Source organism: Sturnus vulgaris, chromosome 7 (assembly GCF_052056855.1).
Source record: "Sturnus vulgaris isolate bStuVul1 chromosome 7, bStuVul1.hap1, whole genome shotgun sequence".
NCBI classification, from domain to species: Eukaryota; Metazoa; Chordata; class Aves; order Passeriformes; family Sturnidae; genus Sturnus; species Sturnus vulgaris.
This window is the reverse complement of record NC_142249.1, coordinates 9,974,584-9,988,092: the sequence shown is the minus strand read 5'-3', so window position 1 is coordinate 9,988,092 and position 13,509 is coordinate 9,974,584. Positions and strand designations below refer to the sequence as shown.

Here is a 13,509-nt window from a genome sequence, read left to right as displayed (position 1 = left end):
AGAGCACTGAACATGACAAAGGGATGGCAGGTGATGATTTTTTACATCAGCTGGTTTTTCCTAGAGGGTGACCATTTCAAAGAGCACTATTTTTTTTGGTGAATATCATTCCAGTAAGGGGACCACAAAGCAGGTTAAAATCAATTTATTTAGGGTTTCTAGAGGGGTGCACGTGACTGCTGAAAATGCTTCTTTTGATGACAGAGAGAGAGAGTAAGCATACTTTGATAGAAAATAAATTAGTTCCAATCCTATAGAGGGGGAAGAACTCAATTTATCACAGACAGTTATTTCCTGACACTGGGCATTTGGTTAACAGCTTCCAGTGTTGGATGATGTCATGGGTGGTATGGATTCTGTGTGCTTGGGGCCCTCTGAGCTGAACAGGAAGGTCACCAAGTTTTCCAGCAACTTCTCTGTTTGAGGAGATTCAGCTGCCCTTCCTGCCTCACTTTGCAGAACCTGAGCTTTCAAAGACAAACCAGTGCTGCTCCTAGGAATTTACCAGTGTCTAGGGCTTTTTTTCCCAGCTGAAAAGGTAAATGTCCCAAGAGATGGAAGTAATTCTTTTCATTCTGCTTTGTGTTCCTCGGATCCTATTGACTCTTCATCTACCGGAATCTCTGTATAATAACCAAATGTGTCTTCATTCCTTTTCCTATGCTCCAAGAGTCTTGGACTTTCCAAAACTGCATGTCCAAAGCTGTCTGTATCCACAAATCTCTAGATAAAGGATTTCTACTTTTCTGCAACCCACTGGAAGAACTTTTACTGTTCTCTCCCCATAAAACCAGAGCGTATATGTTGTAATAAAACAAAGCATAGAAGCGAACCTATGTCAATCACACAAAAGGTGGTTGAGCCAGGAACTTCCTCCCCCAAAAGACTTTTTAACTTATTTTTGTCTTGACTGCACGAGAGCGTGGTTTTCAGAACACCTGTTTTTCTAAGCTGCATATCTTGCAAAGAAGTACAAGACATTTTGTGGAAGTTGTGGTTATATCATTGTTTTCAGGAATGAAACTGCCTCTAGTTTTGTTGCCAGCATTGAGGAGTAACAGAAAATCATTTGTTGCGTTGGGTTTTTTTTCCCCTTCCAAAATGTAGCAAGCGTGTTGTTGTTGTTGATGATGGAAGATCCCTTTTCACAGTCTTCCAATGATTTCAGTATTTTCCTTGTTTTGTGTAAGGAAGGTAACCTTTGTAACATCCTGTTTTATTTACCAGCCATATCTGTAAGCTGCAGGAATCCTTCCTGTTCAATTCACAACATAGTGCTCAAGACACACAGAAATCCTTGATCTTCATTAGAAAACCATTTGGTAACACACTGCATAGAGCTGTCAGGTGTTTGTTTTAAATAGCACCAATTAAGACTTTTTTGAGACGTAGAAAAGGCTGAAGTGAGTCGAATGAAATTAGAGTTCTCTTGCATCTTCCCTAAAATTCACCTCTACCATATTGTGCACTGGTCAGGAATGGGGAAAGTTTTGTGACTGATCCCTCTCTAAGTTTACACATCTCTTTCACATTACGCAGTTCCTCCTCTTTGGCTGGAGCTGGAATCCAAATACAAAACTACTATGGAAAAAGGCTGCTCTTGCATTTTTTCTGGCAGACTTATAACCTGGGAGTATCTAAAATATCATGAGAAAGCCTGTTCTCATGAGAGTCCTGTCCAGATTTGCAACAAATCTGGAACATTATCCAAGGAAGTGTAGAAACCTACACAATCACACAGTTACAGAGGAGCTTGTGGTTGAGTTTCTTTGATGTGGTGTGGCTTTGTTGGATGTGTGATTTCATTGGTTTTCTTTTTTGGCTTTCAGGTAGAATTTTTTTTTTTTTTTTTTGGTTGCTATTCTTCCTTTGTCACTTTGTAGAAAAATGCTTTTGTATAATTTTAGCTTGTTTCTTTTTCCTTTCCCTTGTTACTGTTTTTTGGGTTTTTTTTAAATTCAGATTGATCATTTTTCATTCTCTTAGAAATAGGTGTCATCTTTTTATGAACAAGAGTCTGTTAAATTGGAGGGCAATGAGAGTTTTGCAGAATGAACTATAGAACCAGTTCATACTAATTTTCTGATTAGAACCGGATCGCTCATGAAGATTCACTCAAATTAGTGGGTGGATATTATTTAATAAAATGGGGTTTATTGCTTAACTTCAGGTAGATTTAGTACAGAGTGTTATGCTAGATTGTCCTTGTCCACAAATCTTTTCTAGACGTACATATTTCATGACATGCCATGGTTTCATGACATTTCATTTCATGGCTTGACACGGTCCACTCCTTCGTTCTCGAGACGTGCAGTGCATGCAGAACTAATTCTGGAGGAGCTGTGCAGGGGGCAGCGAGCCCCATGAGCAGAGCAGGGTGTTTGCAGGGCCAGGTGAAGCAGCTGGCAGTGCTGTGGCTGTGCTCCTCTCACCAGGAATCAGTTCCATGGCCCGAGCAGGAGCGCTCTGAGGCCATGTTGTTGTTCCAGCACAGCCCTGCCAAGCAGCTGGTGCTGCTCCTTGCTTTTGTTTCTTTTTCTCAGGGAAGTAGGGTTGAGCTCACTGGAAATGTTTCTCATCTTTCACTGATATAAATCAGTAAACATAATCATTCAAAGAAAAACACATTTGCCATATATTACCTGTGTGGACAAATCCATGTTTTCCAGTGGTGACTCCTATTTATGGTTCCTGTGTTCTGTAATAGGTAAACTAATAAAATATATGTGGTTTAAATTTTATTTATTTATTTATTAGCATCCATATTCTCTTTAAATAAAGTTTTATAATCTGATAAGTTTAAATTAATTACCCTCTTAGGAGGAAAGTCTTTATGTGATGAATGTGAGAGGGAAAAGCATTGGTCGACTTGTGGCTACAGAATGGTTTAGGGTGCTCTTTTAGAATTTATCGTTATTTACTTACAGGTGTTACGCTGGGGGAAAAAAATGTACTCTTGTAGTGCCTGTGTACTGTTGCAGCAGCTCATGAAGAAATGTTAATATTCCTGCACTGGGTGAGAGACAGGAAAATATATTCACTTCTGAGGGGAAAATCCAGCTCTTGTTAGACTGTTAGGTGTTTTTGCATTGAGACCTGTACTAGCATCTTCTGATCAGCCTTAATTCAGCAAACATCAGTAAGCTTAGTTTCAAATTGTTCTTATTAGATAAATTATTGTGCCTCTATGCACTCTGTTCATAATGTGAAGGGGCTTAGAAGAACATTAAATATACAGAAGGGTACTTGACTTATCCAACTATGCAACTTTTTATTTGAGGAACTGAATTTGTTCATCAATTCCCAGTCTTTGGGCATCAAACTCGGTGCCATCTCACCCCACCTACTATAAATTTGTACAGAATTTTTATGTCCTAATGTGCACCTCTGAAACAGTAGAAACAACATATGGAAACCACCTGTCTCCAAAATAAAGTCAGGTCAGAGAGGACTAGCTACTAATAATCTGGTCTCAGGTCAAAGATGGTGGTATTTGCTGATAAACTTGATTTTGTTTTCCTGTGCTCCTAATTTGTGAGTTGGCTCCTGGCTATTGCATCTAAGTAAGTAGTTTAGCTTTTACAGATATTAAGTGGTTGTTAGGTAACTTTTATAACATAAAGACCAGAAATTTTCGGGCTTAAAAGGTTCCAAGGGGTCTGCATACGATCCCACTCTGTGTTCATGCCATGTCCTGTACACGTTTGTACCTTGCAGCTGTAGCTTGAGCATGTTGTAGAACTGACAAATGTACCAGTGAGCTGAAGAAAATGTGTCAATTTGTTTCCAGATCCTGAGATTGAGTTCTTTTCCCCCATTGTTACTTTCTGACCCATCCTGACGGGTTTTTGTTTTTTCTTAAGTTTTTAAAAGTTTGTCTCCACAACAAATTGCTCTTAAGGCCGATTAATGTTGTGGAAACAGATGTTTTTGATTTGTTAGCAGTGACATGTTGTTTTCAGGGATCAGAATATTTCAGGGGTCAGGATATTTTATTTTTGTAATGCAATTCATGCTTTTCATTTATTTTAGAATACTTAATGTTGTTTCACAGGTGTAATTGAATCAGAATCTTTATACTCAGGACATAGGATTTCCCATCTCGAATCAGATATAGGCCAGTGAGCTTTAGTATCCCTTTGATTTTTGTATTTTCCCTGTGATAGTGCTTCCTGAAACGAAAAAATCATATATGTCACCTTAAGAAATTGAATTTATTTTTTCAATGACTTGTCTACAGAAAAAATAATTTCTCCTTAATGGCCTTGGGAACTGCTTAGTACTGTGAGACTCACATTTCTTTAATCTAACTATACCTTTCACTAACAAAGATGGTATATAATATTCTCCAGGACTTGACTGAAGGGAGTTGAATGAAACATCTTTAGTGTTTATGAAAGCTATATGCTGTGCTATATAAAGTAACACAATATTTTTATAATTATCAGCCATTTAATTGTGTTTACTTCCTTCTCCTCCTAGAATTAGCACAGAAAGGAAGGCATGCTTGTGTTTTGTTTGCAACCTTGATCAACAACAACTTTCTTTTTTATTTTACTAAACCTGTGGCTCAAACAGAGTCAGATTTTGTCAAATTTGACAAATTTTTTGTCGGACAAAATTTTGTCTGAGTGACAAAGTTCTTATTTGCCTGCTAAGCATTTGCTAAGAGTACAACTTCATTTCTCCAGGAACGGTGAGGAACTGTGCACAAAGACCAGCTGAGCATCTGAACATCGATAATTTGAACATTATTGAGGGCAGGATCAAAACTCATCACCTGTTCTAACCTTGCCTCTTCCTTCATCAGCAAGCTGTGAAAAGCAGCACAGGGAGAATGATAAATGTTTGAAGACTCACATTTGTAGTTGTCTCAACAAGTCTGTCTCTGCAGTTAAATTAAAAGACCCTAATTCAAATTAACTGCCAGGTGTAACAAAAAATGAGAGAACTTAGAGATTTCCACAGTTTTAAACAGTTCATAGCTCTTTGACTGTTGCCTGGGACATAAATTTGTCTTAAGAGTGTAAGAAGTGCCTTTAGAAATTTTAGAGTTTTATAATTTAAGCAGTTCTGCTTTCTTACTTTTATGAGCTTCAGTACAAATAGGAAGTAATGTGCAATAACGCAAAAGTTATGGAAGCATTTCATCCCTTGGACACAAATGCAGCTAATTCTGAAATCCACGGCTCAGATGCTTTCTGGAATAACTCCTCAGTTGTTCCTCTGGGGTGTAGATCCAGCTAGGACAAGGAATGCTAACAAACCTTAGGATGTAGCAGCGAGTACGTCATAACCGCTTTTGCCAAGAATCTAATCCAGTCCCACAGTGATCATCTCCACCTATGTCACAGTCCTGCAGGAGAGAGGATGTTGCTGAGAGAAATGCATTTGAACTATTTTATGGTAGAAAACAGCAGGAGATGCATAGGCTTTCAATAAGGGATTAGTACAAACTGGATGGGATTTTTGTCTTGTTTTGTTCGAATTTTGGTTTGGGTTTGGATTTTTTTTTTTTTTTTGCCTTGAAGACTAGAACAGATTGTCATAAAGAAAATTTCAAGTTGCATTGGTCAGAGGTCAAATACAAATGAAGGTAAAGCTAGAAATAGACTTTCCACAGCCTAAATAGTGAAAATTGTGAAAATTAGTTTTCCCCATGAATATATTAGAATTACACGGTGTACCTTTTAAAGCTCACTACCTGAATATATTGAGAAATAAAAACTAAAATTCATAGTTTGATTTTTATAGAGTAGGAACCTGTTGCTTAAAGTGTAGTATCTCTCATAAATAGAACATTTTTAATAGCTAAAGGGGAATTATAAGAAGACTCCGTGAGCACACAGGGCGGTAATGAGTGATGTTCCTAACACAATCCACACAGTCCTGGATGTTGGAAGCTGCATTGTTAGGCTGCTGGCTAGGACTCAGGATATCCCTTTCTGCTTTCACAAAAACCTCTTGGGCCCTTAATTTCCAGCTGAACAGTCACCAAAGGTCCATGGAAGAGACCTTGAGCAAAACTTAGACCTCACAGAGCAATGCGGATGCACTTTATTTATTTATTTGTTTTTAGTGCGTGTTCTGTTTGGGCTTTTCAGCTCTTCCAGATGTGGTGAAAATACTTGAGAGGACTTACTAATTTTTCAAGGGGCTATCCAGGTTCACAACCTGGTCTTATTTCAGTGCAGAATAGCATTTCTCCTTGAGTATATAAATCTCTATCTCTACAAAGATACCTTTCTTTTGAGCTCTTTTGGGAAGGGTTCTAGTGTAGTGCTTTTGTAAGGTTATACCTTCAGAGCTGCCATTTTTAGGGCTGTTTGGCAGAGCTCATCAGTGTCAATTACAGTCTCAGGAACAAGAGTCTAAGCTCAACAGAGAATGATATTTAAGTAAAAATGATCTTTGATGGGAAGGAATACCACCCTTTCCTCCACCTCCCCTCTGTACTTCAAGATCACTTGACTCTTTTGGTCCCTTAAACTCTGGGAGGAGCCGTTTCCTGCAAAGAGGGCTGTGTAAACAGGATGAATGAAAGGCAGCCCACAGTGCTCATCTGTCCTGCTGACTGGGACACTGCAGTCACTGGAACGCTGCTCAAGTTGTGTTTGCCAGGTTCTGGATGCTGGCAGCCCTGCTGAGGAGAGCTCTCAGCTCTGTGTGGGGATCTCACCAAAAATTTGCATCGTACTCTGCTGGTCCTTGTTGGTGTTTCTCTAAAATTTGTATTTAGCAACGTGCCCTTTATTGGTAGTCCTTGGAGGTGGCCCAGTGTGTGTGACTCCTTTTTCTCAGGACCTTTGTTGCTGAGTTGTTTGATTCTGCTCTGGGCGTGTTATGACTCAGTGACATACTATGTGGTTTTTTTAACTCTTCATAAGATTTTTTTTTTTTTTTTGTTGGTTTGCTATGGAGGGACTCTTGTTCTTTTTTCTCTTATTATATTATTATTCCTGTTCCTTCATCTCAGCTGTTGTTTATAGGGAAGCCACTAATAGGGGAAGGGTTTGTAGCGTTCCATGTTTGGGGTGGGATGGGATGACCCTGCACTCAGGCACCTGCTGCTTCCTTGCTCAGTCCATCAGGATACAGCAGATCCATCGAGGCCAGGCTTGGCAAGTGCCTCTTACACCCTCAAGGCATCTCAGAGGGCACGGGGAGCTCTGTGAGAGGCAGGGAATTTTCCCTTTGGTCTTGCTCTGTCTCCTGACCCACACAGGTGAGGAGCAGCATTGGCAAGGTGTGTGCAGTTCCAGCTGAGTGCAAGCGAGGTGTGAATGGAGGCTGTACTGATTTCTCCAAACTGCCAGGGGGTGTAAGCAAAATGAGAGGCAGAGGTTTATTTCTAATGGTTTCGTGCTTTCTGCAATATTGTGTTGTTCACCTTTTGCTATTGTAAAAGGTCAATTAAAAATAAAAAGGATGATCCTGATTAGCTGGGCAGGTCCATTTCCACTGCACCAGCATGTGTTGTGTTGTGTGTCCCTGGGGTATTTTTTGGACAGAAAAAGAGTTGATAGTGCTGGTATTTAAAAAACTCAAGTTACCTTCTGAAGTTAACACCCATTCAGTTCCTTTCTTTTGTTTGGAGTGTGGAGATTTGAGAATTCCTTGGTGTTCTTTAAACTCTGTGAATGAATTTCCCAACTAAAAAGACCATAGAGTTGTTCAAAATCCCTTTTAGTTTGAGTGTTTCAAAATCTAAACAAAGGCTTGACGCTTAGATTGACTCTGCAGATTTTTAAATTGATCCCCAGTAATGATAATTATCAGGTACTGGATTTTGAATGTGCTGTGGTGTTAAATGGATATCTAGTGCTAACGTATTACACATGCTATTTTAACATAAGCTGTATTCTATTTTACATTGTAATATTTTTCACATTTTTGTCTAGGAATACATTCTCAGACAAGTAATTTTCTCATGGTTCCTCTCCTTCCTTTACATTCTTGTCCTCTGTCAGGATAGCTTGCTTAAGAGCTGTGATTGCTTTGTGATTACGTGTAAAAGAGATTTTCAATTCCTCTTAGGTCTTTATAGGAGTAATGAAGTAATCGGGAAAATCAAATGTGACCAATTAGCAGATTGCCAGAATCAGACATTTCAGTCACCTTGATCAATGCCTGTCTATTGCAGGGGACTGTCACTTAGTGGGATGTGGCACTGGAGTTTCACTACACCAAGTAGGTAATCTCCACTTTCCAACTGGGAATTGCAGGTAGAACATGCATGGGAAGCGTCTCCTTTGTGTTTTGTAGGAGCAAAGAGAACGTTCACAAAGATTGTCTCACTTGAGTAACACTTAGCACTGGGAATTCCTTGTAGGAGATGTTCCTTTAAACTCACTAGAGAGAGGCATTAATGTCCAAACCACGGCCTTAAAAGGGAATTTCTGTCCTGAGACCATCTCAGAGGCACGTAAGTGCAGCTCCAGGTGAAAAACTGGTGTAGATGATAAATGACTGATAATTTTTTAGCAGAAATACTGATTTATATTTTCCTGACTTTTCATTTCTCTGGGTTTTCTCTTAACCCAAGGAATTTTACTCTCTATTTGCAGTCCTTCTGATGACAATCCCAACAGAAATAAATGATAAAATCCATTTCTAATTGCTGAATGGACATTTAAACCTCAGTTGTGACACAACACACGAAGTGGTGGTGGGCAAATCTCTTAAATTAATTTTTTTTTTTTTTTTGTCCAACACATTAAAGGTTTTATTACCTTCAAAAACTGACAGTTTTTGTAGGCTTCTCAAAAACTGTAAATCCAATTGGACTGATCCTAAACACTGCACTTTCTCACTCTTCCTACAGAGAAAGAAAATTATGTCTCTATTAGAAGCTGAAATTTATTTATATTCCACAGACTGTCTGTCAGACATGAAGCTGGTTAAAATACCTCCCACAATAGATATGTCTGTAAGAGCCACACATGGTTTAAGAATTCTTTCACAAAACCCTTACTGAATATCTCAACTGACTCTCAACTCTTTGATTGAGGATTGGGTTTTTTTTTAATTCTCTAGCTCTTGTCTTCCCTTTATATTCTTTTCTGGTGCTTCTCTGTGATCTTACAGGAAAAACTGCATTGAAGGGCTATTTTTTATGGTTTTCTTGCTAGAAACAATTTTCATCACAGAGTAATGATTGTACATTTGGTAGCATTATATATTTTCAGTAGCAGACTTGGCTCCCACATTTGGATTAGGCTGAACGTCCCATCAGTTTGGTAGTCTGATTTCCAACAGATGCTTTAGGGTCATATTTCATGTAATGTCTGACCCTCAGAGATCACCAGCCAAGCGTGGTTCAGAGTTCACATCTCTGGGTGATGGGATGGCCACTTCAGATTTAAAGTTCTCTGTTCCTTAAGAGCACTCTCCAGAAGTCTCCTTCTGCCCTCCAAAGCTTTGTAAAGTGGTGTAATGGAGCAGCCTGAGGATCAATAATGACTTCAAATATAGAAGTTGTCTGGTGGCAATGACGTGAGAGCGGATTTACTAATTCTGGTGTTTGCAAATGATGCCTTCTGATATCTCAACATCTTGCTGAAATAATATTTGGGAAATTATGTCTTTTAGAGTACAAAACCCAAATACATGTTAATTTGCCAGTGTCCTGCTTGATCAGGGTCTGTATCTAATCCCTTCTATGCTTGGCTTGGAAAAAGCTAAAAGTAATTTGCTCCCTGGTATATAAAGCATTTTTATGTTATCTGGAATAATTAATGCCATCCATAAAATGCCACTAGTTTTGGAATGATGTACAGGAAGTTTTTAACTCTGCACAGTCAATAAAGTCTTGGGATATCACAAGGAAGCACCAAGAATAAAAATGTTTTTGTGGTTTCTGTACACTCTACTCATCATTGAGCAGTAATAAAATAGATTTGTGCAGTACTTGTTTTCTAATAGTCTCTTGAGACAGGGAAATTTATTTACTGGTTGGGGAGGAAACCAACCAGGCTTTATTCCTGCAAATTTGTGTTTCTTTTGGAATCCTGGAGGAGCTATGGCAATGAGAAGTTACCTCATGCAATGTTACTTGTTCTTTGTGTGGTATAGGCCTGTATCAATTGCCAGGCATTTTTGCTTCTATAAAATCACTGAAGGGGTCAGTAAGACATATACCTGTTATGGAATTTACCTGCCAGCAAGACTTTCATCCAGTTAGAATTTAGTACAGAAATCCTGTGCCTATTACCTTAATTTAACTCCTTTGGAAAAACACAGCCAGTTGTTAGATCTTCAGAAGAGAACACAATTCTGTCTCCAGCATATATGCTGATTAATTCAGAATATCTCATTCATTACCTGCTTGCTTCAGCAAATATCCTGCTCTATCAACAGCAGGAGGAAGCCAATGCAGGAGAAATCTGGATTTCACCAAAGGAAGTTTGGCATAAGATACCATGTTAGAAATAAAGGCAGGAGATTTTTTGTGTCCGAATGGTTCCCTCGCATGGAGTCACTTGGGTGATGTTGTTTCCGCTGGCTCCAGCAATGTCAAGGCCATTGATGATGAAAGTTCTGTGCTGTTTTCCCCACTGCTTGGAAAATTCTCTCTCCCTCCTCCCTCCCCAACCAAATCTCTGCCAAGCAAGCAGCTGTGAACAAAATTTCTCAGCAAGATGAATTTGAATTTTCACATGCTCTGTGGAGCAGGATGCACAAATGGAGCTTTTGAGAGGGTCACAGTTGAGGGGTGCAAGTCCAGAATCTCTGCAGGTGCCTGAAATGGATGAGCCTTTTGAGGTGTCTTATTAAGTTAAAGAGTATGGGGAAAAAAATTTAAAAGGCATGTCAAGTGCATTTCTTAGTGAGTTTTGGTACGTCCGTCTGAGGGAAGTAATGCCTGCAAGTTTGATGTCCAAGCTGTGTATCAAGGCCAAAATAATGCCTGTGAGTTCTGCACTGGTGTCTGAGACACTGACCAAACAATGGCAGGATCTGTTCTCTACAAATACAAACTCCAATGGTTACTTTTTAACTTAATTTGGGTAGACATCCTTCTAAAAGCTTCTCATCAAATTCCATGCATTTTGTTTCTGCCAAGGACTTTTTTTCTGGAGTGTGAAACGAGTCTGAGACTTCTGTGAGGTTTATTTTTCTCAAGGAAATTAAATGCAGGATGTGAGTATGTAGAAAATATGGGCACCTATATTAAAGCCATATAATATATTTTTCATGCTTGCAGTGGAAATTTTCATTTGCTTGCAATTTTGACAAGCTTTAAACTGAGATTTTTCCATTACATTTCCTGCCTTTATATTATTGTTAATGTTACATCTGGAGGGGAGATAATGTGTTTAAATGTACAAATTATGTGCAAATGAAATTTGTATGCAATTCATGACCAGAATAGCTGTGCTTGATGCACATTCCTCTACTGTAGCTGTAGTGCTTGTAATGTTTTATTGCATTTGATATGTAATAGTTCATCTTCGTGGCATATTTTGTCCAAGTGAGACTCCAGTTTATCAAGGCAGAGATTTTTGTGTCCAATTTATGTAGTATTTTTAATGTTCATAGTATTTTATTTTGGTTTTCATTCAGGTAAGAGAGGGCGGAATACTGCAAAAGGATATGGAAAAGTCTGTTTGTAATTAAAGGAACACTAATTGGACTTTAGGGACTGTGTGTAAGATACACTGGTCTTTCCCACGGCCACACCCTGAGCATATGATCTTCAACTGAATTCATGGAAACATTCACACTGCTTCCTACAGATTGCAGCTGGCACTGTCTGTGAAATGCCTGCCTCACCGAGAGCAGAGGCTTTATGTGATCCTGTGTGTAGCCCTGGAAAGGGGTTTTAACCCTTTAAGTGCAGCAGAAATAAGATGCACAGCTACATGGTCATCTTTCATGACAGGAACAGACAAGTTTATTCAGAAACACACTTGGTTTTATAGCATAGCTCGCAATTCCAAGAGTAGAGAAAAGGTGATTGGTTCAGAGAGAAGACACCCCATTGCCAGAGCCTGGGCACACACCACAACAGGTGTTCTATCTTGTTATTAATTCCTTTTTATTTTGACCAAATTATCACCCTGGGAGAAATTCTCCCTAGCCTTGAGCTGGCCCAGCTTATCGGCTGGGAACAGAGCTGAGAAGGTCCAGCCTGGAATATTTTTCAGGCTGTGATTTTCTTACTTTCTCAATATGTGTCCCACAGTGTGCAGTGCTGGTTCAGGGGTCTATGTGATCAGGGGTCTATGTGATCAGGGATTTATGTGATCCTGTGCAGTGCTAGTTCAGGGTTTGTGTGATCAGGGGTCTATGTGATCCTGTGCAGTGCTGGTTCAGGGGTTTATGTGATCAGGGGTCTATGTGATCAGGGATTTATGTGATCCTGTGCAGTGCTGGTTCAGGGGTTTATGTGATCAGGGGTCTATGTGATCAGGGATTTATGTGATCCTGTGCAGTGCTGGTTCCATTCTGCAGCCCCGTGGAGCACACGGATGTGCCCTGAGAAGAGCCAAACACGCCAAGCCAGCGTGCAGAAGTGCTGGGATGTGGCACTGCTGGTGTGGGGCTGGGAGAGAGGGCTCTGCTGACCCTCAGAAATGTGTGTGGCTTTCAGACTGCATGCCAGCCAAATTGTCGGCTCCCCCACCAGCTGCTCTTGCTATTTCAAACTTTTCACATCTTTCGCGGCAGCAGAAGCTCTGCAAGCAGAATTTTTTCAGTGGCACAGAATCCCTTCTCTGTTAACAGCATGAAAATGTAACAGGGTGTCAGCTGAAGGATAAGGCCAGCTAGACTTGCGCCTGTCCAGTTTTCAGCATTGTTACTCTCTAGTATTTCAAAATGTGAATTGAGACTTCAAGATGCAATTGCTGGACAAATTTGAAAATCAGAAAAGGCTTAGCTTCTTACTTTCAGGTAAGGATTATATACAATTTCAGGTGGAAGAAATTTTGCCTAAGTGATATTTCAGAAAAGATATAGAAATGTATTATTTCAGTTAGTGCCAAAGATTTCTACTTAGATACTTTTATTCGGACTAAAAGACTGAGCTCAGATAAAAAAGAAATTGCTCTTTTAAAAAAGTGCTCGTTGACAATGATAGTTCATAAAGATCAACACTCAGATATGTTCTAGGTGGTCGAAAATGGCATTGCCTGTCCAAAGAGTCATAAGTGCCCTTTGGGGGGATTGTATGTAACAGAACAAGTTGAGACTCTGATGTTTATACTGGTGCCAGTTATTTTTTTCCCTCTGTGTCCAGATCAGAATGAGGAATGCATTGGGCAAACACTGAGAGGGATTACTGCAGACACTGGGTAGCAGCTTGCCTCTGTTCCAAGGATCTCATTTTGTTAAGCTGGTTAGTTAATTGCTTTGATCCTCTAATTGTCTTTTAAACTGACAACATCTCTAGCAAAATGTTTCTTTCTCATGGGTGTTTTGGCCCCTGTCAGATTTTTGCTTATGTCGATATTCCCGTGAGTGTGGCAGGGCATGGATGCAGTTGAAGGTAATTCCCATTTCAAA

At 39.6% G+C, this 13,509-nt stretch overlaps 1 protein-coding gene and 1 long non-coding RNA gene across 6 annotated transcripts in view; one reads left to right on the top strand and one right to left on the bottom strand.

The window, feature by feature from the left end:
- Positions 1-13,509, top strand: part of LOC106855919 (calcitonin gene-related peptide type 1 receptor) — a 196,390-nt gene that overhangs the window by 144,219 nt on the left and 38,662 nt on the right. The window lies entirely within an intron of this gene.
- Positions 4,985-13,509, bottom strand: part of LOC106855920 (uncharacterized) — a 180,678-nt gene continuing 172,153 nt past the window's right edge. Inside the window, exon 14 of the long non-coding RNA XR_015804779.1 lies at positions 4,985-5,356. This is a non-coding gene — a long non-coding RNA (uncharacterized LOC106855920). The remainder of the gene's footprint in view (positions 5,357-13,509) is intronic.